The sequence below is a fragment of the Echiichthys vipera genome (assembly GCF_963691815.1).
Source record: "Echiichthys vipera genome assembly, chromosome: 15".
In the NCBI taxonomy this organism is placed as follows: domain Eukaryota; kingdom Metazoa; phylum Chordata; class Actinopteri; order Perciformes; family Trachinidae; genus Echiichthys; species Echiichthys vipera.
Genome location: NC_139840.1, coordinates 9,264,653 through 9,283,906, shown reverse-complemented (window position 1 = coordinate 9,283,906; position 19,254 = coordinate 9,264,653). Strand labels below are relative to the sequence as shown.

Genomic DNA, 19,254 nt, shown 5'->3' with positions numbered 1-19,254 from the left:
CAAGCACTTTCCAGAATGGGCTCAACATGCAAAAACACCGGTGTGGTCTTTAAACATAATAAAAAGACGCACCAATGGGGCCAATATACACAGGCTAAAAGTCCTTGACGCAGCGGACCTTTGCTGCATGTCGAACACTCCCTCTCGCACCCATTTCCTATCTCCCCTGTTCTATAATAAGGGCAAAAAACGGCCATAAAACAATCTTTTAAAAAAAAGATGCACCGATGAATAAGGAGCAACAATGAATTCATCATTCTGTAGCCTAGGGTGCCTAGCAGCACCAGAGTGGGATGCACTCACAGAAAAATTATATATTCACTTCTGCACATCCCAGTGAAATTACAATAAGTGTTTTCTCATTCACGGAAATTGCTCAACATATGTGGAAAAACACAATATCCTACTGAACACTCCAGTATCTAATATTGGTTGTAATTACCTGCTGAAATTCCATTATTGGAAAAATAATAGGCTGGTAATTACATTTTCCAATTTACCAGTGGATAATTTATCACTCTTGTGCCCTCCTTGTCATAACATATAGATGTCCAACACATCTCTAACACATCAGTTCTGTAGACTTGAAAATGTGGCTTTTTAGAGATAAAAGGATTTTAGTAAGTCACTACATCTACACAATTTTTACTTATCTAAGAACCAATGAAGGTGTGAATCTCACAACCAATTATTAAAACATTTCACATGTATGACAGTAACAGTAACACTTGTTGCTGATTTAGATTGTCACATATCCAAAGAAACACATGCTATTTATTAACCCAGATGGACTGACGTATTTTGACAAGTATTTACTTGAACTTAACATATTTGATAAAAGAAATCCTGCAGATGAAAGCCTGAGGGAGTGAGCTAATTGGCAAGACATCATGGCAAATTGGAAGTTGAAAGGCATGCCTTTCCTTAACAACTTCACAGTAAAATAATTCCATTGATCTGACAAACCCAATTAAGTTATTAATTGATTATTACAAAATAAACGTTTTTTGTTGTATTAATTTAGTTTGAACAAGGTCAATCACTGCTGTGCCTCCCTTTGAAGCTTTAGAACTGAGTGACTGCTCATCTGCTACCTCCACAGGTCAGTCTCTAATCAATAGCCTCATCTCTTTCCTCATTGGAATGCTCCAGAGGCTCATGGGAGGAAGTACACAGAGTCCTTGACCATGATATGCTGCTTAAAATGTAAATTAACCTCTGCATAATAGGAAAAAAACAGCAATGAATATGCAGACAACCACAAATTATTTTTGCCCGTCACCTAAATCATTTTTTGTTTGTTCGCACTCACATTTCTTTGGAGGACTCAAGATTGTTGTTCCTCAATCAAAACCAGGGACCTTAACACCTTTAACCCCAAGGCATGGAAAGTCCCTGCGTTTATAACCTTGTCCCCTATTTGCTTGGGTGATCTTATTAAAAGTGAACAGCTACAAACATAGTTGTAACCACTTTAGCCAAATTCTGATGTGTAGGATTATTAATTTATTTAGTGAATTAGTTGTTGTTTTTTAATCCTTGCAGCTCTAGTCAAGAATGTCCATTAAAACACTGGAACCATTACCCAATGTAAGTGAGAAGCCCACGGTTACAATCAACTACTAATAATTATTGGCATTCATTGGTTAGCAGAGTTGGGGTATGGGGGTGGAGGGGGTTTCTTTGTTCTACTTTGATTTTGTCCTTTCTGTAACATAAACTTAATTTTGGTAATGCTAGCTAAGAAGACAGTCAAATCCTGTCCAAAACCTTCTACCACAGCAGTTAGGAAGTGATGCCACAGGAAACTGATGCTCTTTACTTATTGAACTTCACAGTATATATAACCATATGCTGTATATGAAATAGAATATGAAACCATCAAAGGAAAGCAGTAATGATGGCTGTTATTGCAGAGCTATGCAGCTGTCAATTATATTTAACATGTTTTACTGATCTTACATAAGACTCACTTTAAGTTGAATGTGTGCACTCTGGAGCTGTATCGTCTGAGACATGCTATATATCAAACCGGACTCAACCCAACATCAAAGGACTAGTGGACTGATACAAATAAAAGGTAGCCTATTGGTAGTAGATCTGAAGCATAGCCTTCGATCATCTGTCATCAAAACTTCCAACCCCACTCATGAACTACTTTTCTGGGGACTTCGTTCGGTAGGTTGTTGTATTACATCCATTTAAAAAAACAACAAATTAAGTTAACAGTCTTTACACTTTTAGTATGCCTCCTTAGTGTCTTACAGTGTTCCCTGCTTCCTAAGAGATATCATCCAATGGTTTACTTCTATTAGAAATGTAATTATTTTTTTAATTACAATAATCTTACTCATTTCTCAACTTGCTGGACTTTACTTTGATGTTTGTTTGTTTGTTTGTTTGCAATGCTTCCTTTGGCAGATAAAGCATGTCTGCACATTACTTTCAGATCGGATCAAAGTGCCTGACTGCTTCCTGCAGGTACAAAAGCATAGATACCAGTTGTTGCAAAGGAAAAGTGAGAAATACCTTTATTTAACCATGCTGCTGCATATTCTTGTTAATTGTACTTGCATTAGCCTTGTTTTTTTATCAGTTTTTAGAACAAAGAGCTAAATATAAAACAAGGCATAATGTCCTGAAAATCACTAAAATCCTAGAAAAGAGTCGTAATGGCTGCTGTAATAATGCATGCAGTATCTCATAAGCTTTGTTTAGGTGGGCATGTCTTCACATCTTCTGTAATTTCGAGTTTGATATTTGAAAAGTAATTATGGATAATTCACATTTCCATTTTCACCTTGATGTGATATTTCTTCTAAATTTTAATACCTGAATAAATTCACTTCAATAATTATTACCTTGCTTTGCCTCATATCCAAAGCACCATAATCAAGGGAAAAGTTATGTACCAGCAATATTTTGCCATGAACAGTAAGCTGATCAAAAGGTTGAGTTTGTGTTCGAAATGCCATAGTGACATGCTATGTAGTAGGCTAAAACAGTATTTTAGATTTTTTAGTATGTGTGAGACCTTAGTATGATACCAATAGTATGTGAATTGCATACTATTTCTGGTGAACTAGTGCAGTATGCAAACACTGGACAATATGCAAGCACAAATCCCCTCAATGCAAATTAGGATCAGACGGATTTTACTGGACTAGGTGCTTACCTTTTCCAGTAATTTAAGCATTATCTGGGGATGCCGGTAGAGCTGAGGTTGGTACGGGTAACCATGGTTACAAGTCTCCAACCCGCAACGAGGCTCTCAGGAAGTGAGGTGGTAACTACAGCTCAGTGCTTCCAAAGATACATACTACTGTTTATTCACATAAAAGTCTGATGAACAACAGTATACATATTGAGTATGTAGTGCATGGTATATCGTCAGCCTAAAAGTAATCCAAATCCTCATCCTACCTACACGACCATCATATTGTCTATTTTGTGCACAAAACATATAAGTAGTATTTTGTATGTTCCATTCACTCCTGTAAAAGACAAGAAGAGAACAATAACTAACCATGCCCTGGAAGTTCTCTAACTTGGCCCAAATCACATGAGGTTAGTTAGCACAGAAGGCTACACAGCAAAGCAAGGAAGGGAAAGAAAAACAAGCTAATCAACATGCAGAGACAGGAAGCCGAGTGAGTCCGAGTCAAGCTGCCAGGCCGCAAGATAAAGATCTGTCTGACACGTAGCCTTTTAAATAATCCACTCGTAAGTACACCATTTAGAAACATTAGCATACAGCTTGGAAAAGGTGATTTTCTGATGGAGAGGGTGAGGGAGAAGGAAGTTTAGAAGATGGATGGTGGCTTGGACAGACACCATGTGGAGACCTCCGAGACATACAGACTTTAGATGTCACTCATTAAAAACCCAATGCAACTGTTACAGATCCTCTGGGAGTTCCAGTGACTCTTTGGAGAGAAGAGACTTGAGCTCCCTCCCTGACTTTGTGTAGATCTTATGTAACTATGGGGAGACAGGACTGGGAATTTTCTAATGGGGCGGACTGTAACACTAGAAGCAGGTGATGTTGGCTAAAACATTCCCTGTCAGTTTGCATTTCAAACGCTTCACAAAGCAAGTCAAATCCGGTTTGTGCAACCCTTGTTTGCAGTCTGACTTTCCCGCCCCCTGGTTCCACCAGGCCTTGCTATCCTGATGAGAAAAGGCTAAACACAATCACAGGAAAGGGCATGCTTGATGTGAAAACAGACTGATACCTGCTTGCGTGTTAAGCCACCTATGTGTAATGAGGAACCAGCGTGGGAATCAGACAGGAGTTTGTCAGACTTATAAAGGACTACAAAATTCATAACTCTTCTGAGGGGCTCAGTGAAGTTGTTTGCCACGTTAATTGCTTTGTGACAATTGAAGGCTTTAAATAAATCTGCACAATTTTAACCCTCTCAGTTATTAATCTCAAATATTGAAGGCAACATTACTTGGCTGAAAGTAGAAATTACAAACTGCTGGGAGGCTCCAATGCTCAGTAATGGATATATAGCTTATTAGGTAGGAAGACACATAAAGCAATCAGCAGCCTTTAAGACTCAAAAATCCAGAAGGGCCTAACAACAGTATTTCACACTATGAGAGAGAAGAATTTTATCTTTAGATTCAAGTTTAAAAGTAACGATTTTCAGGAGGCAATTTCTATTTCTGTGACAGTGGTTTCTACTTTATGTCATTGATAAGGTTCATATCTATATATAGGTCTTGACAAAGAAAGATATAGGTGGAAAAACTGCTTATCTTTGTGGTTGACGTATTAAGAACAATTGCCTATTTCTTTCACTCCACAATTCTGTTTTCTCTTTCTTTTTCTCTTCTCAATACATGGCCAGAGTTAACATACACTGAAGATGCACAGATTGTGAACACTGAAGTGAGGAGGTGTGAGGTGTGCGTGTTCCTGCATGCAGTGGTGGTATGGGCTCATACCTATGCTGGAAAAGACTGCCTAACTGCTCAGCGCATCTTGAGCTATAAATCAGTGCCCTGGTCAACCTAGCCAAGAGCATTTTCAAACCCATTTGCACAAGATAATGCCAGCTATTCCTTCCAGCCCCAGGGACAGGAGCGCCAGCCTCATGAATCATTGCCCTTTTAGAGGAGCTACAGCATGAATCTCACCTTGCTATGCCCATAGGGTTCTCTTGACTCTTCCTGGTAGGCAGAAACAAAGGGTGGCAGTGAAGGAAAATGTTTCAACTATGACCAAGGAGTTCTAAAAGCAGAAAGTTATGACTTAGCGCTGACAACAACCGGATTTAGGAGATGAACATGGCAGTGACACCTCTACAGTAGACTGTTAGTTTGATCCCTAGGAATACAATATTGCCAAAAACCTAAAACATGAGTTGTGTAATTCAAAGCACTAAACAACTGCATCCATAGTACGTAAGGAGTTTGAATTAGTGTGCCAGGTTCATTAAGTGCCAGAGAATGAGGGGATTTTATTAAGAGAGTACAATGATCATTCCTTGAATTGATGAATTAATGCCATTACCAAATCCCACTTTACAGACAGAACACAGTAATGGAAGTTATAAAAATAAAACAATAAATCAACTACTGCTGTAGTTTTTCCATCTTTCCCTGCCCTAATACTTTGTGTAACAATATTGCAAACAGTAAGCGTGGTCCGATTACGGTTTTGGGGTTGATCACTATAAGCAGTATCAGCTCATACCAATCACCGATCACAATGTCTTTTTTAAGCTTTTTTCGTGTAGCGTTATTTAACAACATTGTAAAGTGTATGTATTAAAATTAAGAGATGAGAAAGTATAATGAATCGTCAACATTGTCAATTGTCAATATTTCACTCTCTACAACTGCAGTTTCAAAATCTTTATCTCTAGAATGTCATTATTTATTTATATGTATTTATTTAACTCAACAGTTTATGTTTCAAAATAAAAGGCCTCTAGCATTTCTGTGGATGGAATCATTTCATTTGTTACCACTTTTATTGTGAAACACTTGCACACATTTCTTAACCTCTTTCTGTGTAAAATAAATATAAATGGCATATGCATTGAATGAAACATTTTATTATTGATGGTCATTATCAAAGGCAAAGTCAATATAGAAAGATAGGGCTGGCAGGCAGTGCGACAGCGGCAATGCTGTTTGTGTGGACATCAAACGTGTGAGACATAGCAGTTCAGCAAGATAGCCTTCACGGAAAGGTAGAGGTAGGCGCTGTGGCCTGCGCTGGTGCTGGTATGATGCTGAAGGGAAGAAACACTGGCATATCATTTTTTGATATATTGATATTGCTATGGGCTTCAAAAATCAAGTGTTGGTTGGTAGGGCTGGGAAAGCTATTGACCAAAATAACGCAGTACCTTCTCCGGTCAAACAATGCCCGTATTCAAATCTTCCCTTACCTAAATCTTGGAAATAATTATTATTTGTATGGTTTTGCTTGGAGCCATCACCCTTATGTTTGGGCGGCAGAGCTTTTATGTTAGACTATAGGATTGTAAGATTTTTTTGCCCAAAAAAAGCTGTACATAGCTTATTAAGATGAGATACATAACCATGCAATAAAAAATTGGGATTGGGAGTTGGAGATATCTCACTATTGCCATGATCTAAAAAGAAAAAGATTTTTATGCAAGGTTTAACATCTTTAAATTTATAAATGCAAACATATATATGCAAGGATTTCCTAAGGTGCTCAGCGACACAGTTAAACATCTCTGGCTCACGTATTCTGGGTTGATCTATGGGCAATTGTAAAATGTTCTTTCATAAAATCTCCTTTGGACAGGCCGCTTTCTACCTTCGCCTTATCCACATAACTTACAATGGATCAAAACTAGGATCACTTTAAATCCAAGTATCTGAATCTGATCAGGCATGTAGTTATTGGAGATCAGGTGCCATCCTTTAGGATTTTATGTCAATTTATAGCACATTTATATCAACGTGTACTTAATATTTATGTTTGTGTCTTGTGTAATGGCATATGTGGTACTGTTTTTCTTCTAATAGAACCCCATCTAGCGATAAATATTGCAAATTAGCTCAGGCTGTAAATGTTATGATATGTAGTGTTTGAGGCTTGTTCTTTGCTTGTATAGCTGTCCTTATAAATATAAAACATAAAAATATTTATTGATATAAAGGATCTACCACACCCATTGATGTGCTGCAGTGGAAAATAACCTGTATACCTTGTTGAAATGGAAAGCAGCCTTTTTATCTGGTGTTCATAAACATTAAATATACAATAAATTCCATGTATTACAGATTGACCGAATGAGTTCCCCTCCCTCCACCACCTAAACCATTCTGTATCCTCATGCTTTGATATCCCATTACTTTCTGACTACAGTTAGGAAAATTTGACAGCTCTGCACTACAGTGTGTAACCTTGAAACATACTTAGTGTGAGTCTGATGAATGCTGGTAATGTGCAACTACATATTGGGTCATTTATATTATCATAGCCCATATTTATATACAGGATACAGGAAACAACTTATCATTTCGGTCACTGCGCGGACATTCCATTAAAAGCAAGTTCAAAAGGCCCAGTCATCCTTCATTCCCTGTTACTTCATTTACTTGTTCACAGATATGAGAGAGAGAGAGAGTAAAGCCATGCCTGTCATGGAAAATATTAAAAATTTCAGCCTCATCTATTGGGAGTTTTCTTCAATAGTATATATTTTGACTTATATAACAAGCATGGTAAGCAAATATGATTATGTGTTTAATATTGAAAAAGGTATATTGGAAAATGTCAAGAGTGTTTTTACGGTACACGACTAATAATGATAAATTGAAAAAATAGTAATACAGATTGCAATATTATTTCAATATCAGCTTTTAGTATTAATAAAGCGCTACATCTTTTTATGTTTTACTTTAATAAAATCCTTGAAATTTTCAAAAGCTTGATTCATATCGTAGTAGAGAATAAACACTCGCATGCTTGTAGAAATTTGGATTTCGTTGACTAAACATCTCACTTGCTAACAGCACAGACCTTAAACATATATGATGGTTTCTGTACAGTCTGACCATATGAAACATTGTCCCCGTATTTCAGAATTTCACAAGCACAAGCTAGAGCCCTGAGAGTAAATAATTTATAGTAAGTAGGCTCATACTTAAGTCTTTAAATGTTTTCTAGTTGTGAGAACAGCACTCTTTTAAGCCTTGCCTCCTTAATTCAGTCACTGAATTATTGCATTAAAGGGCTTTATTAGAGTCACTTGTCTTCACTTGTGTCATACATTCAAGTTTAATCAAATAACAGCCCCCTGAAAAATATCTCCAACATTAGCGGTTAAGGCTCTCTAGACAACACAAAGCAAAAGCCAGAGAACAAGACAGGACAGCAGGGGAATTATTGCAAATGTCGAATCATCTGTATAGCCTATATTTAAACTCAGAAGAAATTTTATGTAAAAGTGATGTAAATAAGAGGGAAGAAATCTTCAGTCTGGTATTATATAAATCCTGTTTATTTGTTAGATGTGTGCCATCTTTATATTCTGTTCTTACTTATTCATTGTTTGACCATGATCTCCAGTGTGACATGATGACATTCTGTCAACGTTAATAGTCTATGATGGCATCAAGGCTCTGTCAGGAGGACACACTAGGTGCTCATAGCCAAGGCCCTTGGTAGCCCTCCACAGACGAAGAGCTGTCATATCTGTCCCTCACTGTCCAAAGTACCCCACCCCCACTCCCTAAAATCCTATCCATCTGCCATATCAGCAGGGCAGACGAAATGCAAGGCATGCACTTTTCCACCATTCACTGTTGTGCTTTAACACGCCCAGCTATTGGCAATAAGGGTTCCTGTGTTAGAGTCTTCACTGCTACAATCAACACATGGTCAGCTTCTGAATTTTTGTTTCTGGAAGCAAAAAATGGCCTTGACACAACTGCCATAAAGTCAGCCTTAAAAAAATGTTATGGTTCCAACTGCCAGTTGTTAACTGTCTATACCCCTTTCATAAGGTAAAAACAACCTGCTGGAGTGGCCTGACAAAGTGACTTGATTGTGATTTCTAATCCTTTCTAACAGTCAGCATGATTTTTGCACCTGAAAGTGCACACAACATCTCTGACTGTCCATGTGCTTTCATAACTGTATTCTCACTATACTGGTAATGGCTTGGACTGAGATTCCCTTGAGGGAAGAAGCTTTTAGGGGAAAAAAAACACAGGGAATATGCTATGATGTGCTGACAACCTTCCCGTGAAAGAAAAAGTGCAAGCTAAAACACGCAAAGTCACAATTGGTTCTCTAAAAACATAAATAAAGAAGAGCTTTACAACTGTCAAATGACACATATTTCCATCCCATCACCAATCACAGTCTGCAACAGTGCTACAGCATGTTAAGTGTAAATAGTGAATATCCAAGTAAATGCACGACTGGAAGGAAATGTTTTCTATCTCCTAAAGGATAGGTTTTCTTGCCTGCACTGCTGATATAAAGTACTGTTTCTGAATCCAGGCTAAGCCCAGTGTGAGAACTGGCTCATTGTTCATTTGCATTCAATATTTAATCTACATAAGCTACGTGAATTTGTCACATTTCTTCTATTTTTGAAGCATCGAGTTATGTGCCATTTAAGTCCAGCCTGATAAGACAGCTGAATGTTTGACCTTCATGTAATGTTCTGCATCAATTCTGGTACAGCCTGTGTGTGTGTGTGTGTGTGTGTGTGTGTGTGTGTGTGTGTGTGTGTGTGTGTGTGTGTGTGTGTGTGTGTGTGTGTGAGTGAGTTAGAGAGAGAGAGAGAGAGAGAGAGATTGAGAGAGAGAGAGAGAGAGAGTTCTAATTAGATGTGAACCTGAAAAGAATAGGTTGGCAATGACAAGCAAAAAGAATGACACCAGTTGGTGAGCCGTTGCTCCATTTGTCTGCATCGAGCGCTTGTCTGAAATGAAACAGTGCGTCATCTGTGCACTTCTGCTGACTGGCTAAAGCCAAGGCACTGCGCCTGTCGCATGTTCCTGTCAACTCCCTGGTACATAAACTATTACAAAAGATGTGATAAAACAGTCTACTGTGCCATAACACGGGATGAGACTCCATACAGAATCTATGTTAAGATCTAAAACAAAAGATGTAATAACCCGAAACTGGCAACTGTAGAACACGGATCTATTCGGGCTGAAATGATCCAAAAAATTCACAGTTGGATGTGACGCATGACAGTGGCATCACAATATATGTCACAGTATATATTCTCAACACTGCAGGAATAAGCACAATCTGAGAATGAGTCTCATATTTCAAATTACTATGACACTCAACTTTATGAAAGTACAATCTTTCAGAGAGCAAAATTAAACAATAGAGTTTTGTCCCATTTTGTGTGGTTCATCAGCAGGATGATGCAAAACAAAACCAGTGCTTTACAATGCAACAAAAACAGCATGTGGTATCAAAACAGAAGACATCACTTGAGCTGAACAACCACATCACTGTATTGTTTGACAAATAGAGTAAATTACATGGTCAATTGTTTGATTCATCCCATGCATCGGATGAAGCACACTGCATTGAGTAATACTAAATGATACAAAGTGTTGTTATACCCCCAAAAACTTATGCTGTCAAAACACTACACAGAGCATCAATACTATTTATTACTCATGAAACTTACTGTATGGCATGACCACTAGATTAATATATGAGGCTTTGGTAAACAAGTGCTGCAAGCGCAAGGGGAACTCCAAAATCCAGAAATAGGGTTGGACGATATGGCCAAAATATTCTATTCCGACATAGGTCATTTCCTATCAATATGTATCAAGATATAGCATGTTTTCTGGAAATTCAAGAAATACATTTCCTATATGTAATAACCATATGGAAAGCATATTTCTGTAATACTAAAAAAGTAACGTTCTGAGTATTTTCTTATTTTATTAAGAACTTAAATGCAAAATGAACCTAACATGAAAGGATCAGAATGTGAAGTGTCATGGAATTGTTGTAAAGCAGTCTGCTGATTTTTCAGCCTTGAAATATAAACATATATATATATATATAACAAGTTTTGTTAATTGTTTTAACATATATATTCTCATATTGCCCAGCTGTACCCAGATATATTCAAAATTATATACAGTATAATTTAGATAAGCAACAAATGCTCACATTCAAGAAGTGGGAAACAGCAAACATTTGGCATTTTAGCTTAAAGATCAATTAATGAAAGGGTAATTATTTCAGATCTAGAATGTTTGTTTTTTATTACAAAAACAGTAAGGTCTTGCACTGCAGATACTGCACGAATACTGAACAAAACGTTTTCCCACACTACCAGCAGACATGTCATGAGAAAGCACTCAACTCATTAGGCACAAAAAACCCTGTATATACAGTATGTTGTTTGGACGAAAACAACCATGTATTTTCATGTGATTGGACTAGTAATGCCATTGACATTAAGACAAGTTTGTTATACAGTATATAACACACTGTTACATAAACTTAAAAAATGATCTGTTTGTATCTTATCAACATCTCAACCACTTACAGCTGCTTCACACAATTATTACTCTTAAATGTCAGTGGAGAGAAGAAAAGTAAGCAACTACTATCCTAATATGAGAAACAATGATGAATAACAAAAGAATTACAACACCTGTACACAATCCACTATTATGATGGTTAAAAGTTTTAATTGGATGGCCTGTGTGGTGAGAATGCAAAGCCATCTGGGACCATCTGAGATCACAGGGACAGCAGATGAATAGCAACAGTTTCTACGCCTCACTACAGACATTGTTATGCATGCCAACTGCACACTGTGATTATGATATTCCACAATTTTCTGAAAGTACCATTTGTCACACCAGTTAATCTACAAAAAGAGCAATGATATTTTTGAGATCTCAGCAAGCACTAACCTTCTTCTTATCTTTGACATGTAAATTGTAAATGTTTGTGATCTTTGATCTGTGATCTCTGGTTTGTTTGTTCCAATCAATGACCTGTGTGTAACTTTTAACATGCATTTTAAGATTTGTAGCATACCTTAAATAATGAGACCGTCTCCAACTTTCTCGGTTGCCTATGAGAGCCTGTGGACTGACCTCTATGTAAAGAATGCGAGACAAATTTTCTGGGAAAATCCAAAGTATGTGATATTTTGCACACCCCCAAGTCCCTTGCCTTTTCAGCTCTCCTACAGCCAGTAGTGTGAAACATTAGCTAAGGTTATCTTAGAAACAGAGTCCGCTAACGTCAGCAAGTGGCAACCTCAACAGAGTCCACACATGCTGTGTTTCCATCATACATTTAGCAGCAGCAGCCAGGAGATGGACTTAAGGTTGGCGGCTGTCCTGGGTAACAGCAGCAAGTAGTTTACTGATCTGGAAGAGAGTCGGATTTATGGCTGTCTGGGATCATCCTTACGCTAAGTGTTTTCTACGGAACTTTGTTGAGGTGCGTGGGTAAATTTTCCACAGTCCAAAGGGCTGTTATAGGCAACCAAGGATGTCGGGAAGTTCTCATTTTTAAGTTACTTTACAACCTCTTCCCTGGAAAATATGGAATGAACAGGAAACTCTAAAGCTGCGTTCACAAAAAACGTGATAGACACGAATTGAGCGGCAACACTACATTGAAAATCAGTGTAAATGGTGCGATGACACGCAATTCAGACAGAGGTGGTGCGAATGGTGCGTCTGAAGCGATGTGAATAAAGTTGAAAATTTTGAACTTTTCAGGCGGCATCGCGCCGCAACATAAAATCAGCTTTGAGATTGCAGTAAGTGTCATCAAAGTTTGCTGTGACACATCCAGGGGCTCACCGAAGCCGCTATTGCAGTCTTTGGGGGAAATCAGACTATTCCTATGGATAACTATGACCTGTGGATGGCAGCGAGGTGCCTTTAGGCATCTAGTCTGCTGGAAATCCAGAAGAAGAAGAAAGCCGTCAGTGCAAAGTGAAGCGTATCCCGGTCCGATCTACCGGAGACTGGGCAGCACACGGTACGGCTTCAGAGGCTAAATCACTGACGGACTGATCTCACTACAAAAAAACGGCTCTTTTAAGAGCCACACACATCATCTGAGAGCTAATTTCTGTTCTTTTAAAAGCATTCAGATCCCTGGTTAGCACTAGCATGACTTCACATTTAGCACAACAGCAAAGAAGGCTGAGCCGAGGGTTAGCTTTACTGAGCGAGCCTCCTTAGCTGCTACCTGTGATTGAAGCAATGCAGTGATGATCAAAAATGTGACAAATGCGATCAAGCGGCGTGATAAAAGCGTATTCATGTCTATCACGTTTGTTGTGAATGCAGCTTTATGCCGTGACTGTGGTTGTGATAATGGTATTATCTTCACTTAATTTTTAATGATGATACATACATGCATACATGCATACAAACAACATACAAACGCAGATTTAAATCACCTTTAACCTATTTTTGATAAAAATGAAGGTATGGCACCATTAATGATCAGAACACAGACTGTAGATGCTTCACAGTAAAGCCATATTCAATTGACTTTGCTGGAAAGCTTTTACTGTGAAGCAGCTGCAGCTAATGTCGAGCTTTAGCCATTAACAGAATACTGACATCCTAAAGATTCAGCAATCAAATTTCAACATCCTTCATCGTTAGTCTTTGCACTTCCTCCTCCTCTTGCTTTTCAGCAGCACTTTGACTCTGTAATGAGTTGTGTGTTTTTTAATGCTTAGGTGGTAAAAATGTAATTAAGTCTGCTTGGTCCATTTAAGTAATGGCTACCTTACTAGCAAATGTTGTTCCAGAACAAGTACAAAGAAGTCATAAGGTCTTGACACAGCAGGTCTTTTGACACAGCAAATTGCCTGAGCCAATTTTCACAGAATCTGGACTGTAGTTCCGATTCACACTTAATGGCTGGAGAAAAAAAGCTCTACCGCTTACAGAAAAGGCTGCGTAATACAAAGCAGATGGACCCCCTATATCTAGGAGGTCCTGCCTAAATGAAAAACAGGACTGATTAACATTTGACCTTTCAATGTCATCCACATTCACTACTTGACTCAGCTGCACTAACATACTTTGAAGTAAAGACAACACATCACACAAGGAATGGATAAAAATAGGCCTCTCATGGTAGCACGAGCCATTTTTAGGCTATGTGTCTGTTTCCACTTTCCTCATTGCAGGGGTGCCCTGTAAAACATCAGTGTAAATGGTTTATAATGCCACCAGTGGACTCTGAAATAGGAGACCTGGTTTCAATCAGCAGTCAAATTGCTCCTACATTACCCTTGCAGACAGAGCAGTAAATCACTCTTTGCCTTTATGCTGCTGACGTTAAGGAACAAGCATTGTTAAAAATCCACCAAGCGTGCTACTAAGAGCAGCCTCTCTTTATGTGGGGATGGGATGCTAAACAGGACAATGGTGGTTGCTTGCAGTGTCCCTATAGACGCAAGAGTAAAACATCCTGATGTCTAAGCAGAAAAGCAGCACACTTAGTATCTGTAGCTGAATCTGAATCTTGAAACCTGTAATAACTGGCATGATTTACAGCCTTAAACTTTAGGTTATATAGTAGTCTGGCTCCTGTAACCCCAGTGCCAAAGAGCCCCATTACAACCAGTTTGAACCAGTTTGCCTATAAGAGTTCTTGGTTTCTCTGTGCCAACGCCCTGACAGTAGGCCAGTGAGGCATCTCAGAGCACTTATAATCCTCTATAAACCTGAGAAATGCTGATCCCACCCACCACAGACCAACACACTCTGGGCAAAACCTCTCATTATAACTCCAGGGCCCTGAAATTACCAGGATTTTACCCATATGGAAAGCATGAGAAAGCATCAGTTGGGAGAGGGTTGTGCCGAGTGGTTTTTCAGTGTGTGGCCACAGAGGAGCTGGTTTTCTTTAACAGTGCCATTCAGCGCAGCCCCTGCCAAGGGGCACCGGCATGTGAGGAAGCTGAGGCAGATGCTCTGGCTACTAGCCCCAGACCAGGACTGCTAGGAAATACCCAATACAACTATGTGCCCACGCAGGCCAGAGATTTACGCATGACAACAAACACAACAGATACAGGATAAAAATGTGAGTAAATTCATGTGAAGACATAATTTGTCATTCAAGATCTGAAAAAAGGGGTAGCAAGCTGATGTTTGCTAATGGTTTTACGTAGTAGAGCTGCACAATATATTGTTTCAGTTTCCACATTGTGATGTGCCCATGCACAATAGTCACATCGAAGGATGTGCAATGTCTAATGAATGCAAACTCTTCATGCTGCAACTTTTTTGCTGTTTTATAGAAAAGGGAAACACTCATTTTCCATGACTGTGTGACTGAGTGTTTCTTATTAATTACCCACAGTGTAGCTCGACCCACCACAGTTTCATAATGAACCAAAAATACTTTTACACTTTTTCAAAGGGTGGGTTCCGTGCAGTCTGCACAGGGGATTCAACATGGCTCACGGCCAAGGGGAGGATCCCTTCGTCTCCCTGGCTCTGCATCGTTGGGCACATTTCCTCCATGACAGTGCGGTTCTAGGTTGGCTTGTAAAGACTCAGGGTGCTTTCCAGGGCCATGACGTGTCCTCTCCCTGTGGGAAGCGACTGTCCAAGGGGCAGATTGTCAAGTGAATCAGGGGGCCGCTGCAATGTCACCTGTCCTGCCTTGAAATACAGACTCTGTCTTGTGGGTTTGACGTTTTTGCTGTTTCATCACCAACATAACATAAGATTGGAACTTTAATGATCCCACACAGGGGAAATTCACTTGTTACAGCAGCTCAAAAGAGTCAAAGAAGCAAAGGAAAAGGTAATTGAGTGTAAAAATTAAACAAGAGAAGAAGAATAAGAGAAAATAAAATACAGTACATTTACACTATACCTTTCACTTAGCCTTTACAGATATGCCTATGAAGGATAGTTGCACTTGGACAGGATAATACCTATGTGTTTATGATTAAATTGTTTACTAGAGCACAAGGTTTTGGTCTAGGTTCTTAATTATCCCCTCAAAGCAAGCCAGATTGATGCATATAACTTTAAAAAGTACAACATTTTCTTCTGGGAGAGCATGCCCCTGGACCCCCATAGAGGGTGAAAATTCCTGTATGCTATTTTTTCATGGTGAGCGAAAAAAAAGATATTGCAATGTCAGTTTTTTACGATATTGAGCAGCCCTACTATGTAGCCTAGCTTCTGACAATATGTATGCCTAGCATATGACGTCACTAGCTAAAGGCCTAGGATATTTTCTTCTTTCAAAAAATCCCAACAGACACCAAATGAACTGTCGACTCTTCTGGCAAGAAACAAAAGAAAAAACCACTGGGGTGATCCATTGTGGACCACCTTGTAATCCTTCCCTGGAGTCACGAGGATTGGGTCAAAAAGGTCATATATCTTCTCTTGAATCATTTTTGGTTTGAAGCAGTTGGAGTATTAAGTAGGCCTAATAGCTTGCAGTAATGTGTCAGTATTCAACTAATGCACACCAGTGCTCAAACCATGGTAGAACATATTAACATAATTTACGGAAAATGCCAAAAGTTCATTGATTGTATAATGGCTTTCGGAGCCAACAAAAGGAGAGAATAAACAGGAAAAGAAATCAGGATAAGCACAGTAAAGAAACCCTGCAGCTTCCCTACTACATCGATCCAACATGATCGAAGAAAACCTTAATGCTTCAGCAGCATGGCACCTAACTGCACTGTCAAGACAGGTTTAAATGATAAAACAGGTCATTCTGAATCCTAGATCCAAACAGCAACACAAAGAGTGCATTATGAAAGAAAGGTATTATTTGTATTGCAAGTATTCTCCAGTGTTCTCCAGCCCACATGTAAAAGCCATGATATTTTAGGCTGGCCCACTGAGGCCTCTGCTGCACAATAGCACATCACACGATTTATTATCAAATTCTACCGAATCTAGAGTAGAAAAATACACTGTCACTTTCTTTTCAGTGAGCAGGAGCTGAAGGTTAAAAACCCCAAACATGCAGCAAGGTCTAGGCTTTAGTTGCAGAAAGCCTCTGATGCAATTTCAAGAAACTAACCCACCCTTTATTATCCTGTTACAGTTTGGCTCATGGTTAGGTCCCTTCATTGTGTCTGTGACAGCTATAATCGGATTCATGTATTGATAAAGGATGGCCATGAGGCGACTTCAGCATGCCACTCTTGCTCCCAATCCTTTCTTAAATAAATCAAACAGGGCTGCGGGGCTGAACACAATGCTGAGGATCTTTCTGTATATCTACCGAGTAAAAAGCACCCTATTTCAGATCTATTCAAGACCTGGTTATCGGATGAAGTAGCGCACCAGCTGTAACAAAGAATGCTTTACAATTCAATTATCGAATGGAGGATGATTTAAATTTATGTTGTTTTTTTTTTTTTGCCTCAATTGCAAAAAGAAGATTAATTAAAACTAAACCTGTCTCTCCAGCCGTTGTTGCAGCAACAGTGATTTTGCTGCAACAAACAAACAAGAACTCAAATACCTGTCTTTGGCAATGAAAAAGAAAGAAAGAATGAAAGCAAAGATTTCATCTGGGAGGCACTGAGGCTCTGCTGACATGGTCACGCACTCGGGCACGCGCACACATGAAGGGAATAGGCAGGTTTGGAGACAGCCATGGCACCATAAGCATTTCTAATATAGGGTTACATTGCAGTTAGACACAAATAGGGTGACGACAGGCTCACGCTTCAGAGACCACCACCACTGCTTCTATTTATCATTTCATTAGCGGTTCTTGACAGAATCTCTGCTTGATTGAAGCGTTCATCCCGACGTCAGTTTGATCACCGGAGAGTGCTCGCGCTCAGTTTAGTGCCAACTCTGCGCAGGGTTGTGTATCGAAAATCACTTGTGTGATAAGTGACTGAGACGAAAAGTGTGCTGCTTCTTTACCCCATTCACCTCAATTCATGTGGATATTTGATTAAAATGAAGCTCGAATATTTCTGAGACTCATTCAAGCACACTGGCGTTAGTTATTATTTCCCCTCATTCGGTGTCGAAACAAAAGTTGTTTGCTAGCCTATACATTCGGGGTTAGCATAAATAAAACAGCAACAAACTGCGTGCGTGGCTGTCTGAGGTTAGCCGAAGATCGGTTTTGCCAGACGGAGCCGACTTCCAGTATAGTGCCGTTAACGCTGCACCTTTAAAAAGCATTCCCAAAGTAATTCCACTTTATGAAACACGCAAAACAAACTGACGACTGAATAATATTGCCAGCATTTCAGCAAGTGAGCAAACGACAAGGCTAAAAGATGCGCCTCAAGTTCAATGGGGGACATTGGAAAAAAAGATAACGGTGCACTTACTGAATCTCCTCTTTGTCACCGCCGTTGGCATTTCTCTCCTTCTCTCAACCACTGCGTTTAGTCCCGTCTTCAGTTAGTAGCAAACGCACAAATCCACTTCATGTAATGAACAGCCGAAAAACACAAGAGTCAGAGCCAGCCCGGAGAGTAAAATAAGAGAGGGATAAGATACGAGTCCACTGCCTGAGGAACACGAGGTCCTATCCCGGTCGGCCGACCGGGGTCGTGGATACTGAATCTATTCGTGGCAGCTCCCGTGTCTCGCTGCTAACGGGTTAACGTCAGCTTTGCTTAAGTGTTGAGTGTCGCTGCCTGCGTCCGAGGAGGCGAAAACAAATGTTATTTCTTCTCTTGCAAGTCAATTTCTTATTTTTGCAAGTAAATTCGTAAGCACAAGTCTGTACACAGTCTCCCCCCCAGAAGGAGCCGCGGAAGGTGGGGAGTTGTTACGTCTCTCCCTTCACAGTCACGCTTCTCTCTGCCTCTGTGGGGAAAACACATACAGGTCGGTCAGCAGGATTTTCGGATTCACTCGGCTACACTCGCTACTGTGTCCATTCATTACTGCCCCTCACGTCCCGCAGCCTCACAAAAACATGCAGTAGACACAAGGGGATCTCAAACCTGTCATTTTATTTCTCTCTGTATACTAAGCATCTGCTAAAAAGAGACAATGAACCTATATTTGCTACTAGGAAACTCTGCCTAAGGTGGTTTTGCAAGTAAATTATGATTCAGGAGATACGACAGGAGGTTGGAGAGACAACCCATGGCAATACAAACTTCTTAGAGTACATTCACTCATTATAACATTATAAACTACTCCTCGTTTTCCTGGGGAGCCCCTCCAGCTAATCCAGGTGGTCCCCGGGCCCCATTGTGGGAGCCTGCACAATAACCTAAGTAATGAATCATCACT

At 39.5% G+C, this 19,254-nt stretch overlaps 1 protein-coding gene across 1 annotated transcript in view; it reads right to left on the bottom strand.

Moving 5' to 3' along the window:
- LOC310957627 (receptor-type tyrosine-protein phosphatase F) overlaps positions 1 to 18,465 on the bottom strand; it is a 166,785-nt gene extending 148,320 nt beyond the window's left edge. The window contains exon 1 of the mRNA XM_083928273.1: positions 18,336 to 18,465. The gene's annotated coding sequence lies outside the window, so the exon portion shown is untranslated. The remainder of the gene's footprint in view (positions 1 to 18,335) is intronic.
- Between the last annotated feature and the right edge of the window lie 789 nt (positions 18,466 to 19,254).